We start from the raw sequence: 26668 nt of genomic DNA, 5'->3' as shown, positions 1-26668 counted from the left end.
GCAATTTTTGTGATGTGATTCAAAGCAGGGTGACACACTAGGTATACATAAACGTGGATGGATAGAATGCTTGAATTAACTTTAGCCAATCGTAATTACTTGTTCATTGTCCGTTTGCATTAAGGGTGGGTGTAGTGGGTGTAGTGGGGCTATGTGAAGCAGCGCGTAGTGTCCCCAAATCTACGCACACTACGCGCTCCGCGTAGCCCCACTATGTGCCACCCGCCTCCCGCCCGCCTTCCTTTTAAAACATACCCTGAATTTATAATAAATAAAAGTAAAGACACTTACCTGAAGCGCGGCGTCTCCGGGGCTCCCTCGTCCTGGTTTCCAACTTCTTGCGAGAAATGTGCATGCGCGGATGCCCGCGCATGCTCATTTCTTGCGAGGAATGCGCATGCGCGGGCGTCCGCGCAAGCGCATTTGTCAGAAGAAGTTGGAAACCAGGAAGAGGGTGCCCCGGAGACGCCGCGCTTCAGGTAAGTGTCTTTACTTTTATTTATTTTACATTCAGGGTATGTTTTAAAAGGAGGGTGGGCGGGAGGCGGGTGGTGGGCGGCAGGCAGCTACGCTTCGCCCTGGCGTGTGCGTAGCGCAGCCTGCTTCGCCTACTTCGAAAACTGCGAAGCAGGCAGCGCTACGTACACTACGTGAGCGAAGTGTAGTGTCACGCCCAGGGTTATTTTGCATACCATGCCATGTCTGTTTGGACTCAGCCATATGCAAATCAGTCTTGACCCTGTTCCAATGGGAGCAGTCCAGCTCAAACTGCCCGATTAGGTCCTCCCAAAAATGTAACACAGGCAATTCAGAACTGATTTCACCCTAGTTAGGGTTTATCAGCCAGGTATACATTGGTTTCCAGTGACACAGGGTACATGGTACCCATGTCAGGGCGTATTAGTCCCACTTAAGGCAACACACTAAAGTATACAAAAAGTGATGGATAGAATGGTTGAATTAATCTCAGCCATTAGTAATTACTCTGGGCCCCATCGCACTCCATTGTTACTTTGCACAGCATGCCACCTCAGTTTGCATCCAGCCATATGCAAATTAGTCTTAACTCTGCTCCAATGGGAACATTCCAGTGTGAACTGCCAGGCCAGGTCCTCCCTGAGCTAACACAAGCAACCCAGTTCGAATTCTCCTTGGATAGGGCTCATTAGCCAGTCACACAGTTCCAGTCACACAGTTTTCATAGTACCCACATCTGGGCATACCTGTCCCACTTAGGACGACACACTAAAATCCATCACTTTTTTGTATGCTTCATTGTGTCACTCTAAGTGGGACAGGTACGTCAGAGTAAACTACCAGCAGCTGAGATTAAGTCAAGCATTTATCCATCACTTTTTTGTATGCTTCACTTTTTTGTATACTTCAAAACAGGTGGCACAGTTTATTTTTGGCAACCCTCAGGAACTGGATAGCCCACGGGGGAGACTTGTGGGTTGACACAGTATGCATGCATGGCCACATGTTGTGCCAGTGCAATGGGATCATAGAAACTCTGTGTTGTGCATGTGCACAAGGATACTGGTGCACATATCTGTTTAGGAATGGTGAATAGCCCGTTCTTTCTATGTGGTGCAGTCAGAGACCATGGGAAAAACTCACTGATCTGCCTAGAAGAGCCCTAAGCACAACAGTACCAATGTTTGGGCAAGCAGGGAGACAGCTTGAGAGAAGGGATTAATTTGTCCCACTGTTTGCTGATGCTCGGCACCGATATTTAATTCATAACACTAGCACTTATTTAAGACAGCTCACAACAAGGTGATACTGTCTGCCGTTTTTTGAACACTGAGCATAAGAAGAGTGCTTCACATTTCATTATGCCTTTAAAAAACACACCAGTGTGCATCAGGCTATTCTTACCTCTTTGGGCCAACTGCAATAGTGTAAATTGTCATATCTTTAGGAGTGTGGTGGTTAGTAGGTAGCGTTTGTACTCGCTTTTGGCAGCGCTAGCTAGGGCAGTGGTTGGTGTAAGCTGCAGTGGCCCCTTTGTCTGTGTCTATATATATATTCACTGAAAAAACCATAGGTTTCACACATGTTATAGTTAGCGGAAATTTTACTGATAAAAAACCAATGAAATTCCCCCGTTATAGTTAGTGCAGGCAACTATAACTCACGCGACCGCAATCCTCTGCTGATGCTAATACTGTATTTAGACACTTATTTGCCCATGTCTTCTTCCATAAATTTTTAGCTATACATATATTACAAATATTTTTTTTTCATAAAGACACATATGTCTGTACGGGGGAATTTCATTGGTTTTTTATCAGTAAAATTTCCGCTAACTATAACTACCTACTGGCGACCGCCAGTAGGTAATATCTATATATCTATATATATATTACCTACTGACGGTCGCCAGTAGGTAGTTATAGTTAGGACCCTGTTTCCATAGGAAAACCGCAACATTCTATTTGGAATAACTTTGGCGCCGGTCGACGAATCCTCGCGAAATTTTCAAAACTAATGGGGCGCTACGCTCCGCTCCTACCCTGAAAGTCTCGGGGGGATTCGTCAAGCAGGGGCTGAGAAAAAAGGGGGGTCCCAAAACGCGTTTTTCCCATGCATTTTTCCATAGGACCTTTAGACACAGCTACAGCCCGAACGGCTGAACAGAGTTACTTGAAATTTGGCAGAGAGGTTGTCCTCAGGTCAAGGAAGTGCCTTTTGTAGGTCTGGTGTAAATCTGTTCAGTAGTTCCTGAGAAAATAGCATTTAAATCAATATATATATCTGTGGCAGCTTACGGTGCGCTTACCGTGCGCTTACGGTAAGCTTACCGTACGCGTACGGTGCCGTGCGCGAGCGCGATTCTGATTGGCTGTTAGATCTTAGTAAACATTCGAATCGGTCGAAACCAGGAAGCGGCGGCCGCCATTTTCTCTCTCGCACTCTGAGGGGGGGAGGAAAAACAAAGGTTGAAAACATGTAAAGGGGCAGGTTAGACAGCTCCTAACCACCTAGCCTTGATTAAGGTGTCCCATAAGAACCCCCAAGGCAAAAAATTCAATTTTATATTTTCTTTAAAAAACGGCGATTACGCTTACCGTACGCGTACGGTAAAAATTAATTATAAAAAAAAAGTATCCAAATTCCACCCCACGTGTGCAAAAGGTGCCCGCAGGCCACCTTATGTGCATGGCATATTCATCAATGGAACATTTAATAGTTTACCTTGCACAACGAAGCGCATAATATGTCCTCCGTGTGCGGACGGAGCGCGAAGCGCATCGTGCGTACATGGCCCATCCAGCGTAACGTGGGCACGCGCGCCACGAACGGCGTAAAGTAACTTGGCATTTAAAAAAACGTACAAATTCACTGAAAAAAACATAGGTTTCACACACACGTTATAGTTAGGAATTAGCATTTAAAAAACCTTGCAAATTCACTGAAAAAACCATAGGTTTCACACATGTTATAGATAGCTGGACATTTTACTCATAAAAAACCAATGAAATTCCCCCGTTATAGTTAGTGCAGGCAACTATAACTCACGCGACCGCAATCCTCTGCTGATGACATATGTGTCTTTATGAAAAAAAAATATTTGTAATATATGTATAGCTAAAATTTAATGGAAGAAGACATGGGCAAATAAGTGTCTAAATACAGTATTAGCATCAGCAGAGGATTGCGGTCGCGTGAGTTATAGTTGCCTGCACTAACTATAACGGGGGAATGGTTTTTTCAGTGAATTATATATATATATATATATATATATATATATATATATATATATAAATATATATATATATATTCAGTGAAAAAACCATAGGTTTCACACACGTTATAGTTAGCTGGACATTTCACTCGTAAAAAACCAATGAAATTTCCCCGTTATAGTTAGTTAAGCTAACTATAACTCGCGCGCCCGCAATGCACTGCTGATGACGTCACATATTACATCACTCATGACATGGTCAGTGACATCACTGATGACATCACTGATGACATCTCAAATGACATCACTGATGACATCACTGATGACATCACTCATGACATCATCCAGTGAATGTGTGTTTTTCTGAAAATTAAATATGTTTTATATATGTATATCTCAAGGTCGATGGAAGAATAAATGGGTATATAAGTGTCTAAATGGATGATTTGTTTTTGAAAAATTGATTGTGTAACTGACTGATTAAGTGTATCATAGTGGATACATGGCTTAGTGAGTAATGTTTAAATATGTAAATATCTGTATCAGTCTCTCACTTTGTGTATAAGTGGCTGCATGGGTTGGTGAGTAGCTACATGAGTGTCTATATAGGTTATTAGTTGGTTTTTTGAGTATCAGTGTCTATATGGTTCGGTGGGGGGTATTACGTAGTGCATAGGTGCATGAATGAGTGACTCACTGTTTGTATGTGTTGAAGACAGCATATGTGCAGGACTGTATGGGTGGAAGAGTGTGTGTATGGGTGTGTTAGTGAGTGAATGGCTGTCTCAATAGTGTCTTTATGAGTAACTACATATGTTTTAAACTAGTATATGTGACTATTGGTGCATATAAGTGAGTATATGTGAGAGTGAGAGATTGAAAGAGTTCCTGTATGAATAAGTATGTTTTTCTATAAGTGATTGTTTAAAAGACTAAGTATGTGTAAGTTTCTGTAGAAGTAAGTGTGGTGGTGTGTGTATAACTGTGTATGCAAGTAAATGTATGTTTCTTTCTTTTTTTCATGAGTGACTATATGTGTCAGTAACTCTGTGGATGAGTGGCATTCTGTAACAGGATGTATTGGTGTATGAGTACATATGATGTGTGAGTACACGAATGAGTGACTGTACAGGACTGTTGGTGAATGAGTGGATGTTTATGTGGTTCTTAGAATTATTGAAGAGGTTGTTGTAATTGGTATTGGTATGTCCTTTTTTTTGAAAATTTCAGTCTCTATTTTTGAATGTGTGTATCAAAGGTTATATTAGGGTGAGAGGAGATCTGCCACTCCATCACATGGATGAAGTCATCAGTGATGTCATCAGTGATGTCATTTGAGATGTCATCAGTGATGTCATCAGTGATGTCACTGACCATGTCATGAGTGATGTAATATGTGACGTCATCAGCAGTGCATTGCGGGCGCGCGAGTTATAGTTAGCTTAACTAACTATAACGGGGAAATTTCATTGGTTTTTTACGAGTGAAATGTCCAGCTAACTATAACGTGTGTGAAAACTATGGTTTTTTCACTGAATTTGCAAGGTTTTTTAAATGCTAATTCCTAACTATAACATGTGTGAAACCTATGGTTTTTTCAGTGAATTTGCAAGGTTTTTTAAATGCTAATCCCTAACTATAACATGTGTGAAACCTATGGTTTTTTCAGTGAATTTGCAAGGTTTTTTAAATGCTAATTTCTAATTATAACGTGTGTGAAACCCATGGTTTTTTCAGTGAATTTGTATGGTTTTTTAAATGCTAATTCTTACCTATAACATATGTGATTCCCATATTTTTTTTTATTGATTTTGTATGATTTTTTTATTATAAATTCTTATCTTAAATGTGTTTTTAAAAAAAAAAAACAAGTTTTTTAAAAACTTTTTATTCTCTTAAAACACTATGTTTTTTTTAAAAAAAATATGCAATATATCAAGTTTTTTTTTTTTTTACCAAACAGGTAAGATAACATAGAAAATATATATATATATTTTTTATTGCGCGTACGGTAAGCGTACGGTAAGCGTACGGTTTACGCAATGTCCGTAATTTATCTACTCTGTTTGCGTATAGTTACGCAATTTGCGTAGCCGCACGTACTGTGCGTGGGGCGCGTAGGCGTGTACGCTACACGCGCACGTTATGCGGAAGTGTTGTAGAGTGACTCTTTTGCGCATGCGCGCGAGCGCGTGTCTTTTTTACGCGCATGCGCACTTTTACCGTAAGCGCACCGTAAGCGTAACGTAAGCGTAACGTAAGCGTAACGTACGCGCACGGTGGGTCATGTGATCATGAAACACAACTTTTGATTGGTTGAAACTACTTTCAGTTCTAGAACTCTCCTACAGCACACCCATTCCCCTCATTTCTGCTTGTGATCCCTTAGGAGAAGGAGCTGACTTGTCTTTGTGATACGATGGCAGAACAGCACTCTTCTGCTGAGAGTGAGGCTAGCAGCACCACCATCAGGCAGAGAAAGAGGAAACAGAAGAGCTCTTTCATATGGGAGTATTTCAGTTTTCCAGAGGGTGAGAAAAAAGTCAATGCTGCCTTGGTGACTTGCAAGCTGTGCCAGCGTGTACTTTCGCGAGGTAATCCCAACAAGAAGTATTCCTTTAGGAATCACACTATGTTGAGACACCTTGAGGATGTGCATCCTAGGACACATGCACGACATACTAGGGGCAACCCTTCAGTAAGTCGAGCAAGCACATCCACAGCAGCTCAGCCGAGTCCTTCTTCGGAAGCTCAGCAGAGCCCTTCATCTGTGGGGGCACATTCACCTTTTTCTGAACCTCTGGAAATGAACCCTCGGTTTGGTAGGGTTACTATGCGGTGTTCATTTTGCCATGATCTAATTGTTCATAGGGAGACCAGTGTTTCCCTCATTAACAACAGAATAGATCAGCACAAATGTCCAACCAGCTAATGTTCCCATACTTCCTTTCCTCTGTCCCTGCATGAACGCAACGGCTCTTTTAAGAGCCAACCTTACCTCTCAACTTTTTTTTATTTTTTCTTTAAAACTTTTTTTTTTTTTTTTACCGTACGCGTATTTTTTTTTTTTTTTTTTTTAAAACACTAAAAATCAATTACCACATCTCAAGATCCTTGAGGAATTAATAACTAAATACTAAAAATCTTTTTGAGATAAAGTGGAAGAAAGAGACCTTCTAATTTCTCAGTTACCTGTCCCACCCAACAATTTAATTTTTAATTAAAATGTAATTGAAATTACTTGAAAAAATGGTTGGTTTTTTTTGAAAATTTTCTTTCACAATCTGAAAAAAAAGAAAAAAGTATTAATATTTAATAAATCAATATATTACACAGTACACGTATTTACATATTTTTCCCCAAAAAATGTTTGCCTTTTTTTTGCTGTTTTCAGAATATATTGCATTTCACTATAAATTGTGAAAGCAATTACATTCATCATTTAACAGCGGGCAAAAAAAAAATAACAATCTCAAAGATTGTATAAAAAAAAGCCCAGAGTCTCTTTTAACTTAAACATAACATTATAGAAATGCATAATATTCTAAAAAAATATCAACTAATATCAATACTTATTTCTTTAAAATACCGTCTGACATTTTTGTTTCAGAAGTATAATCACAAAAATATATCTCAAATAACTCCACAATACATCTGGTTCCATTTCCTTTAGGCCAAATAGTAATTTTAAAATTATTTTTTGATTAAATTTCCAATGGTAATCCAATAATATTCAAAAGTTTAAATTGTACAGATCTCACCGATTCTCTGTAACATTTTGGTTTCCGAAAGATTAAATAATAATTAAATAAGTTCACAATACAATTGTTTACTTTTCCTCATAGCCAAATAGTAATTTTAAAAATCTTTTTTGAATAAATTTCCAATGGCAATCCAATAACATTCCAAAATTTAAATTGTGCAGATGTTACCGATTTTGTCTAAATTTTGGGTTTTCCAAAGTTTCATTAAAAATTTAAAAAGTCCACATTACAATTGGTTACTTTTCCATTAGGCCAAATGATAATTTGAAAAATCATTTTTTTTTAAATTCCAATGGTAATCCAATAAAATGGTAAAATTGTTTTGTACACATCTTGCCAAGTCTCTCTAAAATTTAGGTTTCAGGAAGATTAGATAGGAATTTGCTAAATCAAAAGGCAAACGTTGCTTGAAAATCAATTGGGAATCATTACACAGTGTCCAGCCTTTTTCACATTTAAGATAAACTGTGTAATGTCCAGAAGTAACAGTAGGTCCTTCATGGAAAATTATTGCAACTGTTACAAAAGTTTTTCCTGAAATTGATAATTGCTGTCCTGTAAACTTCTTTATTAAAGTATCTAATTTTGAACCATCAGCTTTAAATCGTTGCATCATTAAAATTACATATTGTCCGTATTCCTTTAAAATTAACGTTGAAAACATTTCAGATTTACACTCACTGCATTCCATGCTATGATTAGCATCTTTAACTAATTTAGCAAAAGTGACTGTTTTACTTTCTGGCAATGTTAAATAAATAAACCTTTCAGAATCAACATTAGAGCCACATATATTGTAACAGTTTTCACAACTATGTTCCCATTTATAAGAGAGACCAAACAAATTTTCAATAGGAACCCCTTCTTCTTCCAGTACCTGAAGAAAAAACATCAAGAATTCCTGTGCGTCTTGCTGTACATTTTGAGAAAACTGTGTTCGTCCTGAACATACATCTAAAAGTTTTCTAATTTCAGTAGCACTTTCTATTTGAGTTTTATCATTACTCAGCTTTTGAAAAAGGAGACTCAACTCACAACAGAATCTTTTTCCCTGATTTACTATTATCTGCTCTTGCACACTTTCCAGATAAAATGCAACATTCAGCACTACATTAGCGTAGCAGTTGACACCAGAGCTATTTTCAAAATGACATCCTACACCCTGTTCTTCATTTTCCTTTTTCTTTTTGCTTGCAATTACATCACTCCTCTTTTTTTTCCTCCTCTCTACATCTTCATTACAGATATTCTCATTTCTCCTTTTACGAGAAACTACACGTTTCTCCAACACAGGATACTGACCTAAATGAGGAGCATAGGTTCTTCTTAATCTATTATACTCCTTTACACAATTTGTATCAGCACTAACTTTTGAGTTATCAAAGTCTATCATGAATAAACCAGATAATGTTTTCACTCGTGACAAAGCTACATAAGCCATACCTTCTTTGAACACAGTTGAACCAATGTTCACAAAAGCACAATCTACAGTCAATCCTTGAGACTTGTGAATAGTTACAGCATATGCTAGCGAAAACGGAAACTGCTTCCTACGTACATATAAGTCTTTCACAAGCATGAAACGAACTGAACAACGACAAATGTCTTTAACTTCTTCTATCTGATCAAATTTTATTTTTAACCATTCAATTCCATCTTTTTTCTGATAATTAATAAAACCCACAACTCTTCCCATAGCTCCATTAACTAAACCTTTTTCAACATCCAAATTTCTCCTTAAAAATACTCTACAGTTCATGCAAACATATAGATTTTTTTCTAATCCAGCTGTTTTGGAAATGTTCTTCTCTAGTGAATCCAATTTATTTTTCAGTGTGCCTGTTAATGTGATAGTAATTCTTCCATCCTCAATTTTGTCCACTGCTTCCAATTTCCTGATATCTTCCTTTTCCAATTTTAAAAGCTCTTCATTGAATATTGAGCATTCACGTAGAGTTGGCATTAAGCAGATGACACTTTTCTTTTCTGCAATGTTCTTGTATATCTTCTCTGCAACTATTTCTTCCTTTGGAAATAAATTATGTAGCAGCCGACTCTGTAATGCTTTTTTTCCAACTTCTGTGAGTAGTCCAATTCTGATATCTTTCAGAATACTTCCATATTCTTCATCGTTTGCTTGCCTCATATTAGTAGTTAGTTCCTTGTACTCAAAGAAGGACCAAATGTTTGCATTACCGATGCTTCCCAATGACTTCTTTGTGTCTTCATGTGTCACAGTATTGAACACTGGTTGTCCTTTAACTGGAGTAAGTTGTAGAAGATCCCCAAAAACTATGACATGTTTTCCACCAAATAACACGTCATAGTCTGTCCTTAGAATTTGCTGCATTCTTAAATGCACAAAGGCAAGCATTAAGTTAGATACCATGCTCACCTCATCAATAATGAGAACTTGCATCTTCTTCAATACTCTTGAAACTTCCAAGCATGCTTCTCCAGTTAGCTTGTTGTATTGTATTTTGTTCTCATGCTCCACTGGTAACATTAGCAAGCGATGTAAGGTAATTCCTTTTATGTTATAGGCTGCTAACCCAGTTGGAGCAGTAACCACACAAGACAAAGTAGAATCCGTTTTTTGCTGTAGGTAGCTTCTGATGACTTTTATTAGGAAACTTTTTCCAGTTCCAGCTTGTCCGCTTACATACATCCTGATTGGATGAAATGATGTGCATGAGCACTCTTTTTTTTCATGTAGAAATCTGTGATCAATTTTGTTTCTGATCTCTTCATAAATTTGTTGCTGCTCTTCATTCAGTTGTCTTTCCAAATTTTGTAAGTCTATAAATTCTTCTTGAGCTTGATTCATAGCCGTTTCCACTTCATTCATGGCTATTGATGCTTCATTTTCAACGATTGGTTGTCCTAGGGGATCTTGACTGAGTGTTCCTGAACTTTGGCTGTCTTGAGAACTGTCTCTAGCTACTTCTGCTGCAATTGTAGTTTCCTGTTCAATTTCTTCATTTAACATTTGCAGATAAGTTGTGAATGTACTGCATTGTATGCTGTCTTTGCAAGCATTAAATGAATCTTCATAGCTTTGAAATTCTCCCAGTAGTTCATCCTCTGTACGCCATGGTTTAAACAGCTGTAAAAGAGCCAAGTAGTAAAATTCCTTTTTGTCAGTAGTGTCGCAACTCAGCTTCCTGTGATTTATCAAACTTCCTTTTGTTTGCTTCACCAAACATCCTTCCTCACCAATGACTTTATATTTTCCATTGTTGATGTCTTCTGCGGCTTTCCGTGAATAAATGTAGTTCTGCAGCACTTCATAGAGACACATGTTCTCCAGATGATGACTTCTTTTTGGATAATATGTGTCCAACATGTTTGATTTCAAAATATCTGTACTTTCTGGGTCATTCTCGGCCAAATATTCAATTTCTCCAACAGATTTCAGTACCCGATTTCTCATTGCTGCAAGGCCTAAACTTGCCCAAATTATTCTTCTTGATTTCGAGTAGAGACTTGCAGAAGATAACCTATCTGAACATTCGTAGGATCCAATTTCTCGATGCGATAACATCTTTAAACTGAAACTGTACAGCTTCTTACTGACAGTCTTCTCGTGAGAAATCTCTTCCCACATTTCTTTCAATTCAGTTTTTTCAGATTTAGTAATGTAAGATGTTACATATCGAGCAACAGCAATGGAATTGTCAGCTACATACTGTATATCCATGTTAGCATTCCACATGGATAAAATGACTGCGTTGTAGTCATTTATATTTTTTGATTCTTCTTTTCTTTTTAGGTTGTAGGTATTCTTAGGTGATTTTCTTGTAATAGTATGTCTCACAGATGACATAAAACTGTTTACTCTTCCATTTGAAAGAGCAGGTCTAGGAAATCCAAATCGACATTTAGTGTAGTATTTTTCTTTGCTCTTGTATTTCCGTCAACAGTATTTTCCACACCGATGACTTTGGAAACGTAAAACTTGCTCCTTTAACTTTTTCTCTTCTGTGCTTTTTGGTATAGCACATGTTGCATATTCTTCAATGTAAGATAACACTGCTTCATCAGTATCTGTTCCAAACTTTGGGGCATCCTTGATCCACAACAGCATATGAATATGAGGAGCACCTCTTGCCTGGTACTCTTTTCTCCAAAAGAAATCCACTACTTCTCCAAGAGGTGGATTTTTTTTATTGCAGATGAAGGACATCATAGCCTCAAATCTATGATTGAAATATCTGCAAACATTAACCGGATCCAATGAGCACAGTTCTCCTGCTGTCTTGTATTCGATGTTTTTAATGTTTGAATTTGCCTCTCGTAGAAAATCCAGTAAATCATCCCAAGCGTACTCGGCACAGCTTAGGGTAAGGAACCATGTTGGTGTTCCTAAATTCCGTAACATGCATTTTAATTCACCATGGCGTCGGTACCAATATTCATTTGTCCCACGCTGACAAGCCATCAGATTGATCAGTTGTGTTTCCAAATGATCATCTCGGTGCTGCACTTTCTCCATAAAATCCTTAGCAGACACATTTTGTAAATGTACTCCACTTTTTAAAATGTGATTTACTGCATATGATAATGCAGACAAGTCGCTTTCAAATAAAAGATGGAACAAATAAGGAATACTTTGTCGAAATCTGGGATCTTCTGCATATAGTCTTGTAGTCCGATACTCAGAAGCTGGAATCTGTTCTGGACGTTCATCGTATCGTCCTCCTTTTCCTTTAGGAAACAGCTGGGGAAAACATCGAGCTTCCAAGCTCTCCTCCCATACACTCACGGGAGTTCCTTTTGCTTTCTTCATCTGAAACAGATCAATATTGTCTCCCATAGCTTCTTTTGAATGTAGAGGATGTATGCTAAAATGTTCATAAATTTCTTCTTCCTTTGACTTGTCCACTTTTTCAATTTGTCCAGTTGGTGTTTCTGTGTCTTCTTGTAAATCTTCTTCTTCTTCTTCTATATAAATTGATTCATACCATTTGTTATTCCTTTTCAAATACAAATTTGCTCTTTGTACTTTCCGTACATCTACCAGCTCCTGCCAAATCTTCTTATTCTTTGTAGGTACACCATTAACCAGAATAACTAATGGTTCAGTTTCCAAAGTATCTGCATCAATAGTTTCCATATTTTTTTTCAAATCCAAGGGCAAATACACCACTCTACCTTTTAGACCTCTCAGTAAATCTGAAGGAGGTAATTTACCAGTTTTGGGCTCCATACGTACTATGGTCTGGAACGGATGAACACATTGAATAAGTATAGACTCATATGTATTTAATTCAGAAAGTTCGGCAGGAATAACATCCAATTCTAAATTATTATGTACTGCTCTGGTCGGCATTCTATTTTCCTCTAACTTGTTGTAACAGTATTTACAAATACGCTGATCTTCACCCAATTCAAAACAATTTTCTAGAAATATATATGTGGCAAAATCTTTCCACTTATAATTATCTTCATTTTCACTCTTTCTGTAGAGATCAACATTCCTAGTTTGTTTTCTATAATGAGTTCTGCGGCAACAAATAAAAGTAATATTTGGTCTTTCATTAGAGATTTTTTCAAATTTTGTTATGTGATCATTAAATGTCTTACTTACAGAGGGTTCTACATTCTCTTCCACTTCTTCCTCATTTACTGTGTCCTTTTCTGCACTGTTTTGTTCAGGACCAAAGTAACAAAACTGAATTTCATCAACAACCTTCTCTACATCTGATACCGATCCACGGAACAGAGCCCTATTCAATTCATCTAACTTTATTGCTGGACTTTTAGCAAAATACAACCGTCTCACAAACTTTCTCATTTCAGTATGATGAACAGCCAGCATCCTAAAATGATGGAAAACACTATTACACACTTTTCTAGATAGACAAGCCAGAGAATGACCCTGCAAACCAGTATTCTCTCTCACTCTGCATGGATCTAGACTTTGAAGCACCTTAATCTTCTGTTTTACACTTTTTTTTACTATATTCTCTTAGAAACTCACGAAATTTATCAATAGATTCCTGACGCACAGTGCAAATACTACTACAATTCCAAGTGTACACTGGGGCTTTAGGACGTCTCCCCATAGCCTCATCCGCCATCACTTGTACCTCATCTCTTGGAACCATTATCTCCTTCTCCATTATGCAACCATTTTTCACTTCATAAGCACGACCTCTGGTGTCAACTGCATGCAGCAAACTATTACTTTGAAAATAACTCTCTTCATTAAAAAAAGGTTCACTACTTGAACTATGCATCCATTTTCCTAAAAACACTTTACAAAAGTTTGTTCTGTTCACTACTCTTTTCCTTTTGCTTTGTGATTTCAGTACATTAACCATTTTATCTAATGTACGCATCCTATTCAAAATTAAAATGAATAGTTTCCTTTTTAATTCTAATGCCTTTGCTGCAATGGCTTCAATTTCTTTTTTTCTCTTGTAATATTTTGCCTTTTGCTTATATTTCTTCACATCCTTTATCAAATTGGACATAACTCTTCTCTGAAACATTTTTCTACGTATCTCTTTAAACGCTGTTTTTCTGTTTAAGTTAATCTTTGTTGTTGCAGAAGGTATATTTGCATTAACTAAATTCTCAATTTTTTCCTGTTTTTTTCTATTGAAAACATTCTTTCCAGTACAGACATTTTGTACATTTTTCCTTTTTTTGAAGATGTTCTTTAAAAAATCTTTTGTCTGCTTACCAGAAGACTTGTTCTTTTTCCCAACATGAGCATCTCCAACTAACTTAGGTCCTCCAGTTGTCTTCAAATATAGTTTTTTTTTGTGGTCTTTCTTTAGTCTGGATTTTGTAGGCATCTTAAATTTTGTTCACTGCTCTTCAGCAATACCTGAAAAAAACTAAAAAAAAATTCCTTTATTTTATTTAAATATATTACTACATCTTTTATGATCTTTTCAAATCTTAAAATACTATGTACCCCTTTCCTACAAGTGAAAATCACAATAACACCATCACAAATTAAATATCTAAAAACAATTCCTGTGTGCACACAGAGTCATGGTTTGAAATTAGGCAGAAAACGAAATGTCTTTGCCAATTGCAAAGCATACTTTCTACTACTTTTTTGGCAAGTGATAAGTACTTTTACAGTCTGACACATTTTGAATCCACTTTTCAGATTCTGAAAACATCACATGTCCAAACTGCTTTTTCAGACCAGCACCATGTGTAACCTGGGTGACTGACTACACTCCAGCAAGGGCAACCAGCCTTAGTGTTGCTGAATGTATTTGCATTACTGACTGCAACCTCAAACCCCACTCGGTTGTGAATACTGTGCATGATTCCACAGGATAAGGAGCTGGGTGTGTGCTAAGAGTCTGCTTCTGCATACAAAAAAATGGCTCCCCCTTTCCATCTAATGCAAATGTAAAATCACCAGAGCAATACGCAATAAATCTCTGCCTGTAATTCCTATTTGCACACAGAGTCATGTTTTCACATTAGTCACAAAACAAAATTTCTTTGCCAATTTGAAAGCACACTTACTACTCTTTTTTTTGGCAAGTGATAAACACTTTTACAGACTGACACATTATGAATCCACTTTTCAGATTCTGATAAAGCACATGTCCAAACTGCTTTTTTCAGACCAGCACCATGTGTAACCTGGGTGACTGACTACACTCCAGCAAGGGCAACCAGCCTTAGTGATGCTGAATGTATTTGCATTACTGACTGAAACCTCAAACCCCACTCGGTTGTGAATACTGTGCATGATTCCACAGGATAAGCAGCTGGGTGTGTGCTAAGAGTCTGCTTCTGCATGCAAAAAAATGGCTCCCCCTTTCCATCTAATGCAAATGTAAAATCACCAGAGCAATACGCAATAAATCTCTGCCTGTAATTCCTATTTGCACACAGAGTCATGTTTTCACATTAGTCACAAAACGAAATTTCTTTGCCAATTTGAAAGCACACTTACTACTCTTTTTTTTGGCAAGTGATAAACACTTTTACAGACTGACACATTATGAATCCACTTTTCAGATTCTGATAAAAGCACATGTCCAAGCTGCTTTTTTCAGACCAGCACCATGTGTAACCTGGGTGACTGACTACACTCCAGCAAGGGCAACCAGCCTTAGTGATGCTGAATGTATTTGCATTACTGACTGAAACCTCAAACCCCACTCGGTTGTGAATACTGTGCATGATTCCATAGGATAAGCAGCTGGGTGTGTGCTAAGAGTCTGCTTCTGCATACAAAAAAATGGCTCCCCCTTTCCATCTAATGCAAATGTAAAATCACCAGAGCAATACGCAATAAATCTCTGCCTGTAATTCCTATTTGCACACAGAGTCATGTTTTCACATTAGTCACAAAACGAAATTTCTTTGCCAATTTGAAAGCACACTTACTACTCTTTTTTTTGGCAAGTGATAAACACTTTTACAGACTGACACATTATGAATCCACTTTTCAGATTCTGATAAAAGCACATGTCCAAGCTGCTTTTTTCAGACCAGCACCATGTGTAACCTGGGTGACTGACTACACTCCAGCAAGGGCAACCAGCCTTAGTGATGCTGAATGTATTTGCATTACTGACTGAAACCTCAAACCCCACTCGGTTGTGAATACTGTGCATGATTCCACAGGATAAGCAGCTGGGTGTGTGCTAAGAGTCTGCTTCTGCATACAAAAAAATGGCTCCCCCTTTCCATCTAATGCAAATGTAAAATCACCAGAGCAATACGCAATAAATCTCTGCCTGTAATTCCTATTTGCACACAGAGTCATGTTTTCACATTAGTCACAAAACGAAATTTCTTTGCCAATTTGAAAGCACACTTACTACTCTTTTTTTTGGCAAGTGATAAACACTTTTACAGACTGACACATTATGAATCCACTTTTCAGATTCTGATAAAAGCACATGTCCAAACTGCTTTTTTCAGACCAGCACCATGTGTAACCTGGGTGACTGACTACACTCCAGCAAGGGCAACCAGCCTTAGTGTTGCTGAATGTATTTGCATTACTGACTGCAACCTCAAACCCCACTCGGTTGTGAATACTGTGCATGATTCCACAGGATAAGCAGCTGGCTGTGTGCTAAGAGTGTGCTTCTGCATACAAAAAAATGGCTCCCCCTTTCCATCTAATGCAAATGTAAAATCACCAGAGCAATACGCAATAAATCTCTGCCTGTAATTCCTATTTGCACACAGAGTCATGTTTTCACATTAGTCACAAAACGAAATTTCTTTGCCAATTTGAAAGCACACTTACTACTCTTTTTTTTGGCAAGTGATAAACACTTTTACAGACTGACACATTATGAATCCACTTTTCAGATTCTGATAAAAGCACATGTCCAAACTGCTTTTTTCAGACCAGCACCATGTGTAACCTGGGTGACTGACTACACTCCAGCAAGGGCAACCAGCCTTAGTGATGCTGAATGTATTTGCATTACTGACTGAAACCTCAAACCCCACTCGGTTGTGAATACTGTGCATAATTCCACAGGATAAGCAGCTGGGTGTGTGCTAAGAGTCTGCTTCTGCATACAAAAAAATGGCTCCCCCTTTCCATCTAATGCAAATGTAAAATCACCAGAGCAATACGCAATAAATCTCTGCCTGTAATTCCTATTTACACACAGAGTCATGTTTTCACATTAGTCACAAAACGAAATTTCTTTGCCAATTTGAAAGTACACTTACTACTCTTTTTTTTTGGCAAGTGATAAACACTTTTACAGACTGACACATTATGAATCCACTTTTCAGATTCTGATAAAAGCACATGTCCAAACTGCTTTTTCAGACCAGCACCATGTGTAACCTGGGTGACTGACTACACTCCAGCAAAGGCAACCAGCCTTAGTGATGCTGAATGTATTTGCATGGATGTATGACGTTACAACGCACACTTTTACAACGCATGCACTTACAACGCATTTTTTACAACGCATAATCCATTACAACGCATGACATTACAACGCATGACACTACAACGCATTTTTAAAAAATACCTTTACAACGCATTACCATTACAACGCATACTACCTTTACAACGCATACCATTACAACGCATAATATTAAATTACATTTAAGGTAAGTATTAGATAGTATAGGGGTAAAAATTACTATTCTAACTCCAGGGGGTGCAACAGTAGGGTAAGTGTTGGATAGTATAGGGGTAAAAATTACTATTCTAACTCCAGGGGGTGCAACAGTAGGGTAAGTGTTGGATAGTGTAGGGGTAAAAATTACTATTCTAACTCCAGGGGGTGCAACAGTAGGGTAAGTGTTGGATAGTGTAGGGGTAAAAATTACTAATCTAACTCCAGGGGGTGCAACAGTAGGGTAAGTGTTGGATAGTATAGGGGTAAAAATTACTATTCTAACTCCAGGGGGTGCAACAGTAGGGTAAGTGTTGGATGGTATAGGGGTAAAAATTACTATTCTAACTCCAGGGGGTGCATCAGTAGGGTAAGTGTTGGATAGTATAGGGGTAAAAATTACTATTCTAACTTCAGGGGGTGCAACAGTAGGGTAAGTGTTGGATAGTATAGGGGTAAAAATTACTATTCTAACTCCAGGGGGTGCATCAGTAGGGTAAGTGTTGGATAGTATAGGGGTAAAAATTACTATTCTAACTCCAGGGGGTGCATCAGTAGGGTAAGTGTTGGATAGTATAGGGGTAAAAATTACTATTCTAACTCCAGGGGGTGCATCAGTAGGGTAAGTGTTGGATAGTATAGGGGTAAAAATTACTATTCTAACTCCAGGGGGTGCATCAGTAGGGTAAGTGTTGGATAGTATAGGGGTAAAAATTACTATTCTAACTCCAGGGGGTGCATCAGTAGGGTAAGTGTTGGATAGTATAGGGGTAAAAATTACTATTCTAACTCCAGGGGGTGCATCAGTAGGCTAAGTGTTGGATAGTATAGTGTAATATTATGCGTTGTAATGGTATGCGTTGTAATGGTAGTATGCGTTGTAATGGAATGCGTTGTAAAGGTAGTTTTTAAAAATGTGTTGTAGTGTCCTGTGTTGTAATGTCATGCGTTGTAATGGATTATGCGTTGTAAAAAATGCGTTGTAATGGTAGTGCGTTGTAAAAGTTGCGTTGTAAAGGTTGTTCCCCTATTTGCATTACTGACTGAAACCTCAAACCCCACTCGGTTGTGAATACTGTGCATGATTCCACAGGATAACCAGCTGGCTGTGTGCTAAGAGTCTGCTTCTGCATACAAAAAAATGGCTCCCCCTTTACATCTAATACAAATGTAAAATCACCAGAGCAATACGCAATAAATCTCTGCCTGTAATTCCTATTTACACACAGAGTCATGTTTTCACATTAGTCACAAAACGAAATTTCTTTGCCAATTTGAAAGCACACTTACTACTCTTTTTCTTGGCAAGTGATAAACACTTTTACAGACTGACACATTATGAATCCACTTTTCAGATTCTGATAAAAGCACATGTCCAAACTGCTTTTTCAGACCAGCACCATGTGTAACCTGGGTGACTGACTACACTCCAGCAAGGGCAACCAGCCTTAGTGATGCTGAATGTATTTGCATTACTGACTGAAACCTCAAACCCCACTCGGTTGTAAATACTATGCATGATTCCACAGGATAAGCAGTTGGCTGTGTGCTAAGAGTCTGCTTCTGCATAAAAAAAAACTCCCCCTTTCCATCTAATGCAAATGTAAAATCACCAGAGCAATACCAAACAGCTTTCTGAGACCAGCAACATGTGTAACCTGGGTGACTCACTACACTCCAGCAAGGGCAACCAGCCTCACTGATGCTGAATGTATTTGCATTACTGAGTGCAACCTCAAACCCTTAAAGTATTCCTTATTTTTACCAGTACACCTTAAATTTTCATGAAAACTTAGTCCATATTATTTTACATGTTCCTCACATTTAAATTTCTCCCAAAACAGAAAATAATAAACACAACTTCAACAAAAGGAATTCCAATTCTATTATTCATTTCTTAATTTACCATATACATCCCCTCTCAAACTCTAAACTCACCTTTAAAATTAGTTAGTTGTGAAAGAAATGTGGAACTCAAACAGCAGATTATCAGAGCCAGGATCTCTCTTCTGTACACCTCTCTCCTCTAAGCAGAACCAGATAATGGCAAACTTTCCCTCTCTTTTTCCACACATATACATGTTAATTTCAAATCTCAGTGCTTCCCCCTTTTTTTCAAATGTAATCACACATTTCTATTGGTTGAAAACCAACCCTTTTCCAAAAGTACCCTTCCCCCAACTTGACTTCTGTCTAGTACCCTTCCCCCAACTTGACTTCTGCCTGCTACCATAGCAACAGCTCTTGAAACACTGCTGTGTAGAGTCAGGTCAGAAGTTCATCAAACAATGTTTCATTTCCAAAGAGCAGGAGTGCTTGACTTTTCAAACCTAACAGCAAATCCATAGTACTGTTCTTTGGTAACACATTTTTCTGTACCAATACAAAACATGCTTCTATAAATTTACACATACAGCCTAGTTTTTATTCTAGAATGGTATGAAACAGCCAATCAGTTTAAAAAAAATAAAAAAAATATGTATGCCTCCATTTCCAAACTGTCTTTCATTTCTTTTTACCATTCTACTGAATTACACCTCCTGAGTGCATCCAGTTCTCCTTTGAAGATGTTCACAGTGTGGATTGTAGGGCACAGCTATGTCTTCTGGAGTGAAAAGTATGCAGAGAAAACAGATATGGTGAGAGACCTTGCTTTACCAAATGTAGACATTAAATGGATTGGTCAGAGAGGGTTAAAGTGGCACCAATTGATGCCATTGGTGAAATCCTTCATGCAAATCCAACACCCTGACCTCATAATAGTGCACTGTGATGGCAATGACCTAGGCACTTTGACTGGGGTAGATCTGGAAATGCTTATGAAGGAGACCTTTGCACAACTGTTTTCACTTTTCCCTAAAACTGCCTTTGTGTTTTCTAACATATGCCAAAGGCAAAAATGGAACTGGTCCAATCATTTCTGTCCACAGATTGACAAAGCAAGAAAGCACGTCAACAAATCTGTTTCTGCTTTCCTCCGAGACTATGGTATGGGTTCCATTTACCACAACAACTTGCGTTACGACATGCAAGACATTTATAGAGGAGATGGTGTACACTTCACTGATGAAGGGAACAGAGTCTTCCTCTTGAACCTTAGACTCTGCATCGGTACTTACTTGTAGGTACCACTAAAAAATCACTTCATAAACACAACGGCTCTTTTTAGAGCCCCCTAATATCTAAACACTTAAATCTGAATTTTATTTCTTTTTTTATTTTTATTTTCTACCGTTTCTGTCCTTCTTTGACCCCCTTTCAAATGTTAGGGGGTCTGTAACTCTCCTCCTTGCCCCCTTTTCAAGTTATCACCCTTTTTTTTCTGTCTGAAACACACAAAATGGCGGCCGCCGCTTCCTGGTTTCGACCGATTCGAATGTTTACTAAGATCTGACAGCCAATCAGAATCGCGCTCGCGCACGTCACCGTACGCGTACGGTAAGCTTACCGTAAGCGCACGGTAAGCGCACCGTAAGCTGCCACAGATATATATATTGATTTAAATGCTATTTTCTCAGGAACTACTGAACAGATTTACACCAGACCTACAAAAGGCACTTCCTTGACCTGAGGACAACCTCTCTGCCAAATTTCAAGTAACTCTGTTCAGCCGTTCGGGCTGTAGCTGTGTCTAAAGGTCCTATGGAAAAATGCATGGGAAAAACGCGTTTTTGGACCCCCCTTTTATCTCAGCCCCCGCTTGACGAATCCCCCCGAGACTTTCAGGGTAGGAGCGGAGCGTAGCGCCCCACCTATTTTGAAAAATTCGCGAGGATTCGTCAACCGGCGCCAAAGTTATTCAAAATAGAATGTTGCGGTTTTCCTATGGAAACAGGGTCCTAACTATAACTACCTACTGGCGACCGCCAGTAGGTAATATATATATATAGATATATAGATATATATATATATAGATATATATATATATCTTCGGCTTTACGCGTTTCGAGTAAGCATTCTTGATCACAAGCCTAACACCGAACAGCCAACAGCAACTTGTTTGAGCCAAGTCTCCCGCCTCAGTGGGCGTATGCTAAAGGCATTCTGGTATTTGCAGTCCCATCAACATCCTAACATCCCAAGTGGGTTTTAAAGTTGCTCAGTTCATTAAATCTGTATTAATAACTACCCTCCATGGGTTGATATTAGGGGTGGGCGGAATTTGCGAAAGTGACTTTCGCAAATTATCGCGAAAATGTTAAAAATCTCCGCAAACAAGCGGAAATATCGCGAAGATGCGGAAGTTTTTTTCCTGCCTGTTCGGGTATTTTCTGCGTGGTCGCGGCTCGCCACCTTACCCATGCGGTTGCTCGCGGGCGCGGCCATCTTGTTTTCACTCTTCTCACGGTGCATGATCGCGAGAAGAAAGACGTGATCGTGCGACCAATGACATTACTGTGGGCGCGAACTGTCGCGAGACAGCGCAAATGGCTACCAACAATCCAACATCTCGTGGAGAACGTGACCGGATCGGGAAAACTTGTCGGCGAACGCGGGGATTCAGGTAAGGCGATCGCGCGCGCGCGAGAATGTATTATTTTACAGCGCGAGCAAGAAACAAAGTATCGCTAAGCTGCGGAATGCGGAAATTTTGACATTTTCGCGCTCTCCGCGGAACGCGAAAATGTCAAATTATCGCAATTTCCGCAAGCGGAACGGAAATTTAGCCCAGGCCTAGTTGATATCAGCTAAGGGTGCAAAGTATCTGTCAAACAAGTTGCAGCTGGCTGTTCAGTGTTATGCTTTTGATCAAGAATGCTTATTAGAAATGCGTAAAGCCAAAGATACATATGATTCAAGCAGTGTGCAGAGATTGCTGTAGACCTCGCTGAAAGAGGTGATGTTTCCGGGAGGGCACCCTCAGAAGGGCAACTTTGTTGACATATATATATATACACCTAAAAAAACACAAAGGTTACAGGCACGTTATAGTTAGGCTCAAATTTCACTCGTTTGAAACCATTGTAAATCAGCAGTTATAGTTACCTGAGTTAACTATAACTTACTCCCCCACAATGCACTGCTTATGACCTCACATATTACATATCTCATCACATGGTCAGTGGCATCAATGATGACATCTCAAATGACATCACTGTTGACATAATCAAGTGAGTATAAGTTTTTCAAAAACTTTTTTGAAATTTAAGATATCTACTAAGCTATTTGAGCCTAATTAAAATGCCCCCGTAACCTTTGTTTTTTAGTAAATATATATATACATATGTATGTATATATATATTTATATATTTATATATATGTATGTGTGTGTGTGTGTGTGTGTGTGTACATATATACTTTCCTGTCTAGACATATCGTGTAAATATTTTGGAGCTCAATAGTATCTCCCATAATTATGGTAACACAATATATTTGAAATGATATTTAGTTGGAACACCAAATGGGTTGGGCCATGTCGGTGGTTACTGGCTCAATCTGTGGTAAAAACATTGGTTTAACTATTGGTGTCTGATGGCCTCAGACACTATTTCCTTCTAACCTTTAGCTTTTTTCAGTGAATTTCTAAGGTTTATTAAATTCTATTTCCTAACTATAACGTCCTTGTAACCTTTGTTTTTTTCAGTGAATTTCTACCGTTTTTTAAAGTTAATTCCTAACTATAACGTCTCTGTAACCTTTGTTTTTTTGTGTGAATTTCTAAGGTTTGTTAGTGCACCTTCCTATATATAACATCCCTGTAACCTTTGTTATTTTTTGTGAATGTCGAAGGTTTTTTAAAACTACGCCAGGCCTCCTGAAGTAATTGAAGTCGCCTAAAGCCCTTTTGTACCTGCAGCTCTGGTGGTGTTTGGGAGGCCGCTGGTGCATGAGAAGGAAAGTGGCTAATTTAACTCATTGAGATTCAGGAAGAGGCCTTTGAAAAAAACCAGTAAATAGAGGGGGAGGGGCAAAGGGGAGTGATTGGGTCAGGAAGCAAAAGGGAGGGGGAGAAGGAGTGGAAACTTTCTTTATTGAGCTAAGATTGTCTGAATCTAATGCAGAAAGCATGATGCTCCCGCCACAAGGACCCTTCTTCATCTGCTTCAGTATCCCGCTCCGAACAAGTGCTGTTTTTTATGGCCTCTCATCTAGTGCAAGTAGGCCTCTCCTCACGCGTCGAGAGTGTAGAAAATACCGCTTAACCCACAAGATGAGGATTAGCCCTTTCAGCAAAGAGGTGACTATGCGGACATCTAGTCTGTGCTTTTATGTTTCTATATTATCTGAACTTCATGATTATTTGCTTTTGTTTGTAACTTTGCTCTGCGCTGGGAGTTGGCGCTGATGTGTCTGGCATGCATTATAATCCCCAAGGTCCACGTGCGTGAACACCATCATTTTAGGGTTTGGTACTATTTTTATTTTTAAATTGTTTGCCACACCCTTCTTGCACATATCCCTCTCTCCCAATGTGCAGTGTCTGCCTGGGATGATAATGATAGCTAGGATGAAATGGTGACTGTCGATTCAAAGCACTACTTTCCCTCTCTGCACAGATGATGCCGCCTGCCTTCAGCACTGGTTCCTTCACCTCCAGCACCCAGGTCTCCCAACTTTCACATGGCCCAGCACTCCAGTCTCTCACCTGTCCTAGCACCATTTCCCCCCACCTTGTTCAGAACCCAGCAGTTTGAAACAACCTCTGTTCAGGGGGTACCAGAGGGACCCCCAGGGTAAAAAAAAAGAACCAGGGGGAGGAGCCTAGCGCGCAACCAAGATGGCCGCATAGGCTTAAGGCTCTCGAGGGCCTCCGCAACCTTCCACGTCTATCCTGACTAAATCCTGCTAAATTTGACGGGCTTTTGCTGATGCATTCGCGCTGAGGTGCCACCCGTTTTCCGAATTCTGATCGGACGCCGGGAACCCGAATGGTTGCCCTCCGAAGTTTGCGGCCTGCTGGTGCCTAGGTCCCGGTCTCGAGTTGGTGAGGTTCCCGGGTACGAAGTGACCAACAGCGGCATGCAGGGCTTGACCTGCCCCGTGCCCCGCACTTTCACTTTCGTTTTCAAGTCTGCTGTTTGAGATCGGCTGAGGGACCCTGGTGTTTCAGAGGAGCGCGGACAACGGAGTGTCTGGCCCGATCTTTGGACTATCCACGAACGTCCTGTCTGCGATCGCAGTGTCTGCTTAAATTAGCCAACGGGTCCCTGTCCCTGGCGCTGGCGGGTGCCAACCTTGGTGGCCTCCGGACAATGGCGGCGAGACTCGAAGGGGACAAGTCGAAATCTAAGTCAACCCGGAGGGGATCCTATGCTCAGGCCAACAACATGGACCGCTACGCACAGCTAAAGGGATCCCCCGCTGGCCTGCATAAATCGCCTGAGCGGTCTAAGGAGCTGGCGGGCCCAGCGTCGGAATTTACCCTGCAGGACGTTATGGGCGCCATTGAGGAGATGAAGGCTGCTGTGGGTCAGCGATTTGATACCCTGGCACATAAGTTGGATGCGGTACTGATCGATGTGAATTTGGTCAGGGCAGACCTGTCCAAAACCAACGAGCGGGTTGACTCCTTGTCACAAGCGGCGTCGAGCCTAACTGTGGACGTGGCCGCCCTGCAGACGGAGGTCCGTAGGTTGCGGCTTGCCAGTGACCAGACTGATCGTCGACTTGAGGATTCAGAAAGCAGGGCTAGACGGAAGAATGTCCGTATCATCGGAGTGCCGGAAAGATCGGAGGAATCTGCTGCTGATCTTTTTGTGGAGGATCTGGTGATCAACCGTCTCGCGCCCAAGGGATTGAGCAAGTTCTTTGCGGTGGAGCGGGCCCACAGGATTCCGGGTGGTGCGCCCAAAGTGGGTGCTCCCCCGTGGCCTATAATCGCCCGACTTTTTAACTTTCGGGATAGAGATGCTATTCTTCAGGCGTCGCGGGTGGCTGGGCCGCTGAAGTTTGAGAACTCCAATGTTAGCTTTTATCCGGACTTTACGCAAGCGGTCCAGAAACAGCGGCTGGGATTTTTGGGTGTCAAGTGGCGCCTGAGGGACATGGAGCTGAAATACGCGATGTTATTCCCGGCGAGGTTGCGGGTTGAGTTCCAGGGTCGTTCCCACTTTTTTGACCGACCGGAGGCGGTTGGTGACTGGTTGGATGCCCTACCGCGGGGACAGGATCGAGATGATCGGGCGGAGGGGAGCGGACGGGATGTGGTGGAGCAGGACTAGAACTTTCTTCCTGGCGATGGACTAGATTGACTATTTATTGCACCTTGGCTCAATTACACTCTAATCCGGCACATCATGCCCTTCAAATGTCTGGGGGTTGTGGGGAGCTTTTTGGGGTCCTTTCCTCCTTCTGGGGTTCTTTTGTGATATATGTTAGGGCGACAGGCACACTGCAAGTTGGGGGGGCTGTTCGGGCTCAAGCAGGGGTGCAGGGAGGGGGGAGTTGTGGTTTTGGGTCTGTGGGGGAGGGGGGTTGTTGGGGATGGTTGTTGTTTTTTCGTTTCGCAGGGCAATGTGAAGTTGTTTGCTGATTTCTCCGGGTTGTGCTCTCCGGGATGTGGGTATCATGTGCGGGAGTGGGATGGGGGATAGGGGATTGCGAATCCTTTCGTGGAATGTGAATGGTCTGGGGGACAGGGGATGGTGTTACAGTTCTTGAAGCGGCTCTCGCCCGACATCGTTTTCCTGCAGGAGACACATTTGGTTGGGAACTCCTTCCAGGCCCTAAATAGGAGGGGCTATCGCCTTGCCGCTCACTCTGGTTTCACTTCTGGCTCTAGGGGAGTGGGCATCTTGGTTAGGACCTCCCTCCCATTGGCAGTGGACGAGGTGCTTCACGATGATAGGGGGCGATATGTGGCGCTGGTGGGGAGATGGGAGGGCAGAACCATTTCACTGGTGGCTGTGTGTGTGCCCCCGGGGTTGCAGACGACTACATTTGCTGACTTGGGGCGTTTGGTCCTGGGGCTCCCTGGGGGGGTTTTGGTGTTGGGTGGAGACTTTAATGCCGTGGTCTCTGGATTGGAGGACCGTCACCCCCCCAGGGATCTCCCTAGGGCTCAGGCCTGGTTGGGGAGTTTTTTGGACACTTTGGGACTGGTAGATTGCTGGAGAATGATGCACCCGGGACAAGCGCAGTATACCTTTCACTTGGGGGCCCATGGGAGTCTCTCGAGACTCGACTAT

Source organism: Triturus cristatus, chromosome 5_2 (assembly GCF_964204655.1).
Source record: "Triturus cristatus chromosome 5_2, aTriCri1.1, whole genome shotgun sequence".
Lineage (NCBI taxonomy): Eukaryota > Metazoa > Chordata > Amphibia > Caudata > Salamandridae > Triturus > Triturus cristatus.
This window is presented reverse-complemented; position numbering follows the sequence as displayed.